Source organism: Anoplopoma fimbria, chromosome 12, assembly GCF_027596085.1.
Source record: "Anoplopoma fimbria isolate UVic2021 breed Golden Eagle Sablefish chromosome 12, Afim_UVic_2022, whole genome shotgun sequence".
NCBI classification, from domain to species: domain Eukaryota; kingdom Metazoa; phylum Chordata; class Actinopteri; order Perciformes; family Anoplopomatidae; genus Anoplopoma; species Anoplopoma fimbria.
This window is the reverse complement of record NC_072460.1, coordinates 19,683,765-19,695,810: the sequence shown is the minus strand read 5'-3', so window position 1 is coordinate 19,695,810 and position 12,046 is coordinate 19,683,765.

Below are 12,046 nucleotides of genomic sequence, written 5' to 3'. Positions count from 1 at the left end.
TAAAACCTCTCGACCAATCAGCTGCAAGGGTGTGTTTAGACGATGTCTATAGCGGCGGTGTAACTGCGCAGCGAGTGAGCGCAGCAGAGATAATCCCAATGTAAATGAATGCACAATATCTAAATACATTGCGTATTACATGACTTTATCACATTTTTACCACGTCCTATCTGTGAGATTATTTGCAGAACAGACTTTATATAAATGCACCATTTTAATTAATCACATTAATGGTTTAATACCTGAAATTTTAAAGCCCAGATGTAAACAACTGCCTTGCAAAGGTGACAGGCCTTGAACATTTGTCTGTGTGATTGTTTACATAATTATGATAATTTGTACATGTAACAGCTAGCTTATTGTTTAATTATATATTTAAATGTTTTTATCTGGAATTTTTTAAAAATAAGAACTTTATTTTTTTTAAAAATGCACACCAATAAATAGTTAAAACATGCAATTAAATAAAGTTAAATCAAGCAGATGGAGTTAAAACATGCAGATAAAAACATTTAAATATATAATTAAACAATAAATAATAAACATTTAGAGTTTGAGGTGCGTCTAGCTGTTACATACATATCCAGAAGTGGAGCCTCCTAATCATGTTTATAAAGCACGGTTGTTTTGTTTAGTAACATAAATGTACATACAATAATCATTAAAATGAGTATGTTTATTATTTAATTTCCTTAAGGGACTGAACCCATGATAGCCTCAAGGTGATGAAAGGCACCTTGGAATCGCCTGATGGTGTTTGCATTGGTTTTAATATACACTGATGGTGTCTATGAATCAGGTTTTTAAAAAAAATGTGTCATACCTGGAAATTGGATTATATGATACCACTTTAATATCCAATTTCCAGTAGTAGGCGTTCAGCCAGCCCAAACCAAACAGAACAAGGGGGAGTCGCAGGATTAAACCAATTTAAAGGACCCATTTGGAGCATGGAGAGCCCTGTAGGTCAGTGCTAAAATTAGACACGGCTCCTTCCGCAGCCAAACTGCGATGCATAAAGTCATGTCAACCAGGGGAAACACTATCACAAGGTCTGGCAGTAAAGACATGTAGCCATGTGTGACATTTAACGCAGACAGACTCTGTGCGTAACGCAGGGACAGGACAGGATCTACACTCGGCACAGCTGCGCAAATAACGAGTGTTTGGTAGTGTCTTTTCTTTTTTCTTTTTTTTTTTTTTTTTTTTTTTGGAGACGCCATAATACTTTCTTCCGCTGCACAGCTTCCATGACTGTACACTTCTGCAAACATGTCTTTTTTATCCATCCCAAGTCAAGAGGGCCTTTTTACCACCATTAAAGCCGGCAAATCAGCCGAGCACGCAGGCAGCAGGTCCCACTTGGACAACGACGACGACGACGACTATAATAATAATGATGATGATGATGATGATGATGAGGATGAAGACGACAGCACCGAGGACGTGCGCCTCATCCCGAGATGCTCCCCGGTGCCCAGAAAGCGAGGCCACTCCATCCACGACGAGACTGCTGAGTATATGCGGATCCATCTGGCTCTGTCCGCCGGGAAGAGAGTGTTTTTCGCCGATACAACAGGTGGGGATCTGGTGGACGTGAAGGAATTTGTCGCCTTTGACTCGGACGATGAAGAGGAGAGTGCAAGGTGGGAGGAAGAGGAGGCAAAGTACCGCAAGGCAGAGCGAGAACCGAGCTATCGTGTGCGCCCGGAGTTTGACGCTCCCGCCGGCGGTGCCCTGCTGCAGGCGGTGCACGCCAATAAAGTGGAGGTGGAGCAGTTGTCTCCAGCAGAGGATGAGCCGCTTGCCTTCAGCGGGGTGATACGGGTCCTGAACGTCTCCTTCCACAAAGCAGTGTACATCAGATCCACCATGGACAGCTGGGCGACTTACTTTGATCACCCAGCAGAGTATGTCCAGGGATCTCACGATGGAAGCACCGACCAGTTCTCCTTCAAGCTGTCCTTTGCACCACCTTATGTCACGCACGGCTCTCGCACTGAGTTTGTTGTCCGCTATGAGACCTCTGATGGTGATTTCTGGGCTAATAACTCCTCTATGAATTATGCGGTCACTCTGCTGCTGTCCTACGAAGAGGATTCCACTCAGACAAGCAACGACCTGCAGCAAGTAAGAGGTATCCTGAAACCCCCAAAAGCTTTCAGGTAAATCTCCTCCTGTCACATGGCATGCTTTTCATTTTCGCAGACCAACTGGATGCATATTTAACAGACCATTTGAACTGTCTGCATGAGAGATTCCCTTGACCTCTGACCTCCACAGATTGATCTGCTCACTAAAACTTCAATCTGTTTAAGGGTGTTTGCGAGGTAAAATAAAGACGCTCAAAGAGCACAATCATTTCAGAATGATAATACTTTCAGAGTCTGGTATCTAATAAATAGCCCTAACTTTGGCATAGGTTCCTTATTAGCCATCAAATCATTAAGAGATAAGTCACAAAAGCGGTTGGCGTTGGGGTGGTGCAACAGCTGCAGTGCTCCAGTTGCCTACTAATTCCCTGTGAGTGTTTTTTTTTTTGGCTGAAATGAGCATTCAGCTTTATTCCGGAGTTCTGCCTGGAGACTGCGTTTGGCATAGTAAGACGTGCTGAATCTTAATAAACACAGTTACAGAGTTTGTTGCACATTGAGAGCACAATGGTGAGTATCAAAACTACAAAGTTAAGTTTGTTTATGGCTGGTGTCTTCAGCGTCTGCAGTGAGAGATAGAAAGAGTTTTGGAAAGAGTGCACACCCCCTTCAGAATGCCAATCATCCAGTGGTGTGTGAGGGCGATCAAAATAGGCAAAGGGCAGGTGTCGATTTCAGGCCTGACGTTTCCCTGCCCCTATTAAGTGTACCTCTGACCTTTTCTATCAGAGTCATAGGGGAGCAGAGCAATGTTAATGCAACAGATTTGCTTCGTTCCCTTGAGTAACTGGAGACTGGCACTCACACCACCTCCCTTCTTTATCTACTTCACCTAAATAATAACCTTCGAGGAAGAATTAAATGCATTGTTTATTGTTACATCAACATGAAAGCGTGTGATGAATGTCACGATGCGCAGTGACGGAGAAGGAGGACAGCAGGAAAAGTCAAACAGGGTGTGCACTGATGTAGTTGTCATGTCGGTCTGTTTGGCTGCTGGAAGGGGCCAGATGGGTTGTTAAGAGATGAATGAGTCACTGATTGGAAATGGGGGGGAGTTTGGGGAGCAGAAACTGTACCGGCATCCCCACCGTAGCAACCATTATAGATTCATTAGGTGCTTTGAAGTTAACTGATAATTAGATTTGAACGCTTTAACAAGGAAGCCAGTGGGAGGAAAGGTTACTATGGGAGGAAACCTTGATTGTTTTACCTACTGTAAGGTGAAATGAGTTACACATACAGTAGGTTCAGTTTGGTTTAGTTATTTAACCGATGTGTATGCACCTCAGGGAAATACAGATTTCACACGTTAATGTAGCTGATAGTGAGTACTGAGACCAAAGCAGGAAGGATGCTGTTTTTCTGCCTTGACCAAGGGATGATTTGGCTGAGTTTTGCCTCAGTCTTAATCTTTTTTTTTGCATCCACTTGCTGCTGCGACCTGGCCGAACGGGGCCACACCTCCAGATTGAGTAGAGCTCAGGCAAACTAATGTGTAACCTGTATATACATCAGTCTTTATCACACACAATCACACCAAACCCCTATTTTTCTTCAAACAGTATCAGGCTCAGGTCACACTAGGGATATGACGTTTTCTAAGGGTTTGGACAACACACAAAGTTACAATGTCAACCTGACACCTTAAATGTAACCTTCAAATGCATAATAAAAAGCTTGATGTCTTCTTTCAGAAATCCAGTTGGTTTTTTCCAAAAATGAGATTTTCTTGCTATTGTAATTGTTGTTGAGGACGCTGTGTTTGCCACAATAGAGCTTGAAAAACTTGTTTACAGGATGTGCAGAGCTTCACATTTGATGACTGAACATGATCAGGAATGTATTATGCAAAGATCATTTAACAGGTCTGTACAAGATTAGAAATCGACTTAACTGATAATGAAATTGGACGTGCAATGATCACGAGGATTATGAGCAGCCCTTCCAGCTCCTGTCACCTCATCACACTTCTTGACCTTTAGTTCATTTGGCATCAAGAACTTTTTGGCAATGTTGCAACATCCCCTCTTTCAACAGGAGCGCCTTCTTATAGGAAGCATTTCTGCGCCATGAGTTTACAGATTATTTTTACAATAAATCGTTACTAAATTGTATCAAATCTCCCATCAATTTATAAATATTTAGGATCGGATTCAAGTATATAAGAAATCACGTCATGGGTGTTAGAAGGACATGGGTTTATATGTCATTGGGCAGCCAAAGAAAGGAATTTAGCACAATGTAACTATATTTACATTTGATAAATTACCTTCAATATATAAATATGACTGACTTTTATTGTGCTTGCACTTTTCAATGACCCCTCAGTCCACAATAACTCACTCAGTAATTTCCCACCTCGCCGTCTATTTAAACAGACGCTCTAACTAGATATCTCATCACTGAGGCGTTTGGCGTGAAAACGGCATTAAAATGGTGTTTACTGGCGCAGCAGTTCAGAAACAGAACTGTACAAAACATACAATATGGTGCAAAGACATACTGAGCCATATTCAATTAAAAATGGCTAATTCAGCACATTAACAGCCAAACTGCATCAGCAAATATTAAGCCTTATTATCTGTGACAGGTGTTGATGATGATGGTGGAGGGACCAACTCCCTCCACCATTTTAAAATGGGCCTTCTTTATACATTAAATACGATTTTCAATCTCGGGGCCCAAATTGGTGTTCATTCTTTACAGACACGATCACTGCATTTGTCGGCTAATTCAGATGCTGATTTTATAGCCAAAGACGAGTCTTCAATACAAAACTATCTGAGTAATCTTGTAGAGTATTTGGCTAAAAAGTCATGGTACACAAATGGACATTTTCACGTTTTGTTTTATTTCAAAGGTCTCACCTACTGCAACTGCCCCCTTTTCAACCAGTTTGATACTGTATGAAGTCAACCCCATGCACTGTGTATTTTAATAAAGAATTATTATAAGGCCTTGTGTTTTGCATTAATACAACGTTGTGTTCTAAAATCATGATGATATGTTAAGTATGTACTTTGGAATTGTTTTGTCTCGTTTTTGAATTTGATATATATTGTTTTATAACCCACATTTCTCTTTTTCTTTCAGTGTGAATGATGATTTCGATTCATGGGATGAGGATGAGCAGGAAAAGGATGAAGGTACAGCATGAATGCTGTCCTCCAAAATCACTATTGACATATCAATTTGCTACCTGAGACATCTGAGACATAACTGATCAAACATTTATATAATGGATGATTGAAACTGATTGTATTTCATAGGATGTAGAAGTGATCACTTTACTTAAAGTGGTAAGCTACTTTGCCAGTATTGCACATCTATGAAGTTAAGGATTAAGAATGCTCAATTATTCATTTTCCCATAGTGCAACTCAGTAATGTCTTTCTGTAGATTCCCCCTGCTATAAATTATAACTATAAATTGTCAGTATGTAATGCAGCTTTTCTGTGAAAAGATTTAAGTCTCAAACACTAGATCCGATCTGAGGCACAGAAGACATGACGCAATTGCTTTTGTCTGTTGAGTGCCCCTTTAATTAAACTAATCAGGCGCTCACAGCGTAATTATCTATTTTACATCAGCAGAAGAAGCACAGACCTCCAGGTCTGGACTTGTCAGACCTACAGCTGTCTGCCCAGTCATCATACAGCCGGAGATTGACATAGAGGTAAGTGTAGAAAAAGACCAATGGGGAAAGAGATGGCTTTTAATTTAATAAATTGTTAACCAACAGAGATCACTCGGGCTATTTTCTTCATGAACTGACTATGACCTGCAAAAGTCAAAATAATCCCATCACATTTACTTACTTGTCATCAGAAAGACATTAAGCAAATTGTTTGTAGGATTATGTTCAAATGATCTTGATTTGCATGCAGTTGTTGACACATTCCCGATTAACAGGTAAGCAGGTTAAGTTAAGCTTTATCCCTTTAGTCTAATAAAACGTAACAGACATTTCTGGTCAACTTTTAAAGCTCATCATCATTGGCTTGGTTGTTTGTATTGTTCACAGCTCATTGAAGCTTCAGCAACAATTTAGGTAATATCTCGCTTCTCACCGCTGTAGCACGAGTACTGTATGCTATCTTCCTTGTCAGCGTCTTATTATATTTGTGTCATGATGCATGCTGTTGATGTTGTTGCACCTTCAGATTTTTCAGTTTCTAAATAATTCAGTGCACTTATATTAATTCACACCATTTTTAAGCATTTAAGCATTTTTAAGCATGTTTACATTATTTGGGATTATGTCTGAAGATGTCTTGTTGTCAAGGTGTTTATAATATTTGTAATTAAATGTTACTGAAACTCATTTCAGACCACAAACAGTGTTTCACAATCACTGTGGCCATGTTGTTATTGTAAAAGAATAGTTCAACACTAATTTGCTTCATTGCAGCGAGTTAGATGAGATGATAAATATCATATCTGCCGTTATGAACTTGGAGGAGAAGGTTAGTTTAGCATAAAGACTGAAAGCAGGAGAAAAGCTAGCTTGACTGCGTCCAAAGGCAAAAAAGCACATTATATTATTTTCAGAAAAAAAAGGAAGTTACAGACGGGCAGCATAACACCTATTTAACTACCTCAGTCAGTGAAAAAACATATAAGATTTCACCTCCTTACAGAGTATTAACATGTGATTTGGTAATATTGTTTCACTCATACGACACATATATCTGCTAGGCATGTACTCATCATGTTTGTTTTACATCAGTATTCACATGCATGTTCTTTCCCTTTTGTAGAGCATTCAAATTAAAGATGAACCAGTTAAATGACTGAACATCAGCTCCTTCCAATCAGTAAATGTTTTCCTTACTCCATAAATCATCCGGTATATTTTAAATATCTTTTTCAGGGGTTAAACATTCAACAACTTAATCATTCCTGACAAATTAATTCTCAAGTTAAATTATTCTCAGTATAAATACCAGGATCCGCTTATTTAATGGTTCACTTGTGCGCAAAAGTTTGGTTTCCTTTTTTTCTTGGTGCTATAAAACAATTTCTTAATAGATTTCTCTCTGAGACAAAGTATTTGGTGTAAATATATGAAACATAGAATTCCAAGAACAAAAATTTCAGCACACAAAATCATATATGTATGTTTTACTCAGTATTGTTGTAATTATCTCTGCCAGGAGATTATGTTTTCGGTCGTGTGTGTTCACATATCTGTGTACGTCCGTCCACGGCTAATCTCACATACTACTGGACCGATCAGCCAAATATTTGGGGGGATGCAAGTCGGCAACGCTTCAGTTTAGGTTCGACTTTGGACTCTTTAAATATTACAACCAGGGTCCGGCCAATACCTGCTAAGCAAAAAATGCAGGTAGATTTTCTGTTTGGCCAGTAAATCACAGCAGTAACAGCTGTGAATGTAGCAGATATTTAAAAAATATAGATACCGCCCAGGCTTCAATTGCTTCAGATTTTGCTCTGGCCTCTTTATTAAGTTTGTATTCAACATAACTTATTCTCTCAATGAAATATCTTTAAACAAATGTACATGTGAAACAAAAAGGCAATTCCTTATTCTGGACAGAAAAGATTATGCATGGCCTGTGGATTTTTTCATTTACCAATCCCCTTGGCCGGTGAGCAAAAAAGTTAATTCGGACATTGATAAAGCAGTAGTCCTTAAAACAGAGCTCCAGACTTATGTCATCCCATCGTCCTGGGAACAATAATGTGTTTGGAACTGCTTAGACTAACTTACTATCATTTAGCAAATTACTAACTAATTAACAGCAGAGTCCTGCAATGTGTTTGGCTAACAGGACTAACAGCTAACAAGGCTAATAAAGCTAACAGCGCTAACAGCTTACGGAAATAAACACACAGCATGACTGAAGGTTTCTGTTCAGAGGAAGCGTTAAACAGTCAACTTGAAGCGTTATACAGCAAACTGAAGTTTAGCTGCACAGATCAAAATAATAATAATCTGTTGCGTAAGACGTGTAGGTGAAAAAACGCATCTTTTACACTTTCTGTCTAGACGATGATAATAATATGATGTTAGGTCTTAACATATTCATCTATATACATGCTCTATCTTAGCCCTTCTGTTATTTGTGTTTTATTTATCTTGGTCTTACACTTGTTCTTCTTGGCATTGAGCTCATTTTCTTCTCCTTTGGATGCCCCTTGTGTGTAAAGGACTTAAGTTTAAGGAAAATATCTTTGGACTATCTCTTTAGACCGTTTGCACATATGACAAGGGAAGTCACAGCATTGAAATGTACATTTTTTGCCAATATTTTTGTTCTATGTAAGTCATCCCCATCATACTGTGCCTGTTTTGTTTGCATTTCTTCACAATTATATTGTCAGCATGGGATCCATTTTCCTAGAAAAGCATTAGTATGCAGTAAAATGCTTTTCCTTTCTCTGCGTGCAACGTTAATGTGGATTACAGATATCTCCCCTTTGTCTTTATACTCTCCTAGCTGTCACTGTCGTCTTGCTGTTGTACTTTAACAGATTGCGGTTCACCCATCTGGTCCCTGTGCCCCACCAAACCAAGAGCTTCCATCTGTTGATGGCGCACTGTCCGCTCACACTGTATCCCCAGGTGAACAATTCCCTTACATGTCTTCCGAAACCACACTTCAAACTAATTCATCCTTTGTACTCTGTGCCAGTGAATCGGTCAAGCCAAATAAGTCACAGCCTTTGCCCAGACTCCACTGTGAATTAGGCAACCAAACATCAGAGGTGCCCATAGACATAGACAGTAGTCCCTGTTCACTGCTGCCGGCTCCAACTCCCTCTCTGCAACACGAGTCAAGTCCGAGATCAGACAGCTCCCAGGCGGGCGGAGAGGAAATCCCTCCCTCCGAGGCCTCTGGCATTCATCTTCCTACCGCAGAGACAAATCTGTGGCCGACAACAGGAGAGGACGGATCGACCGACAGCCCAGTCAGTCATCCTTGTCTCGAACTGCCCGCTGGGCGCGTCGCTTTTCCCACTGTGACTCAACGCTCTGAGCGAGAGGTCGCAGTGGGATTTAGCGAACCAGTTGCAGGATTATCAGAAGGTTCCACCAGGTCTGCAGCAAATCATGGCGGCAGTGCGGCTGAACTTTTGTCTCCTGTGGCAGAAAGTGAGGCACCTCTGGGAGCAGAAGGTGAAACACCATCACCACCACCTGAACTCACAGAGAACGTGGGGCAAAACTTAGCACTCCAGTCTTCCTCAGCCTGGGAAGAGAAGGAAGAAGCTCCCCAGATTTCCCCTGGCACATTATTATTTGAGAATCTACCAAACAGGTTCTCAGAGGGTTCTGAGATCCAGTCTGAGCATGACGCAAACAGGAATCTGATGCCACCCATCATCTTCCTGAGTGCGGTTGTCTCCCTCTCGGTAGTGTTGCAGGAACCCAGCGCCCTCTTCATCATCGGACTGCTTTTGGTCTTGCACTGTTTTTGATTATGCCACCAAAGTTCATAATGATCTGTTTTCAAGTGAAGTGCCTTTTCATGATTCAAAAAAAAGCCAACAAGTTCAAAACAAACTAAAAAATCACGAATCTCCTGTTGAAGTTGTGTATCACTGTGTGAGTTTTTAGATTAGTACATGTTTTTGATCAAATGAAAGGGTACAATTTATGAGTGTTTCCATGGAAAGTCCAATGCAAGGAGAAAGTAATTACACAAATATTGCAGATATTTTCATGCATTATGTGAAACAAGTGCTACGTAATAGAACACAAGTCAATTATTACCCCATTTCTGCAACAACATTGTGATCACTCTAATACTTAAGCACAGTAGATGTTTTGTATGTGGTCTGTAATTACTTTTTTCTTGTCATGTTGAGATAGTATGTGGTGTTATATTCTGATTTATTCAATCAGTCCTATAATACACTTTTCATTGTTGTTGTGAGTGTAGCTAAGTCTGTTGTTTAACCCCACTGCCATGACTTTAACTTTTGTGAATTCCATGTGTTGTTATGTCTTTAATTAAGGAAAAAAACACATTACCGTAGTGGGACACTTAAGAAACTTGGAATTGAATGGAATTTTGTTTACAAATGCAAAAGCAAAGCTTGGGGATGTGAAGAATTTTGCCTTAATGCCTAAAAAACCCCCACCTATGGTAAACATAAGTTTGAAATGGATGCTGCTTGAGGGACAAAAAGTGACATATTTATTCCTCACCATTGCACATTTCATTAGTCTTCCTGTTGATTCTTGCTAGTAAACCCATATTGTTGTTGCTGCAGAACACAAAGCTTTAACAACCTCATAGAGACTGAATCACTGAATGACGTGTTTGAAGTGATGACAATTTTTGCAGTGTTATTACCATTAAACGTGGTTCTATATCCTCTACCTTGTCTCTGTTGATTTATTTGTCTATTCATCCGCTCTGTAAAAGTGAATGTGTGCATGACGGTTCCATGCACAGTAATGACTCTGCAGTGCAGCAAGACTGACACATCACAAAAATAACATCAGAGGCTTTTTTTCTGTCGCTGTCAACGGAGTGCGCTCAGCTTCGCTTGAAGTGGAAATATACACACAGGCGGCAACATGAGCTGCAGATAGCAGCCAAAGGTCACGCATTGCACTGAGGTCACGGTGTCATAGAGTACGGGGCCCCACCGGCCATTGTAAAATGAGATCAGTGTTCTAAAGCTGACAATTCTCAGGAAACCTCCTCAGATGCTTCATGAGGCGATGTCACAGACTATTTCTGATTAGAAGGCTGATATCTTTAAGACTTTATCTCTATTTTTTGATCATGGGAGCCTTTAAAAAGCATATAAACTACTCAGTGTTTTCCTGCTAAATCATTCTACTATAACTCGTATTAACTTTATTAACTTCAAATCCACAAACGTCCTTGGATGTCAGGCATTATTTGGATTATGTGGATTATGTGTTTGGCCTTTAAACAAAATTGTTAATCAGAGCACCCTTGAATTTCATAGATTTGTGCAGGGAAAAGGGTGGGAGTGATTAATTTGTGCGATGGTCACATACCCTGAGTGTGGAATGTATTAAAAATTTAAGCAGACTTAAAACGGACCCAAGGAGGATAATCAGTGTGAATTCTTCAACACACATTCACTTTGAAATAATTAACGTCTTTTTTAAGCAATACACCACTAGAAGCCCCGTTAGCAGGGATTTCAAAAGAGGTTCTGTGAGTGAAACAGCAGTTTAAGGGGTATTTTCTCCTTCTTACTTTTACTCTTTCTATTCCATGTGATATCACAGAGGGACAGGTTAGTTTGTTCTAATGGAGATATTTCGTCACGAGACACACATAAAACAGTGAGGAGTACCAGCTTTTACTTAAATAATATCTTTGACAGAGAAACAAACAATAAAACCAGTAGAGGGATTAGCACCCATGGTCCATTTATGTTTAGTGAAACTGATCCATCACAGCCATTATTTAGCCCAAATGTAACTCTTATGACATGTTTGTCCACAATTTGTTCTGTTTATTCCATTTCTGAAGCACACGCAATCTATTCTGAACATTCTGAAGTAAATTTTCTGAAAACATATCACTCCCAATGTTGAATCATGCCTTAAAAGCATTTGTTTTTAAACCAAAACTAAATGTAGACCTGCTTATCAGACAAGCCATTGTGGATCAAATCAGTTTATAGAGCATTTATTCTTTCAACTTGGGGACTTAAGTTGCATCCCTCATGTACTGTCACCTCCCTGTTGTCTGGTAAGAAATGAAGGCAAAATGGCCCGAAAAAAGACACAAAACTATACCTCAGTAACCACTGGGCATTTCAATTTACAGTTTGAGGGGGAATCAGTCAGTAAGATTACGAGTTTTGTAATTCAAAAAATGTACTTCTGTATAAACTGTCATTTCAATCAACAGTTTTTGAGTTAT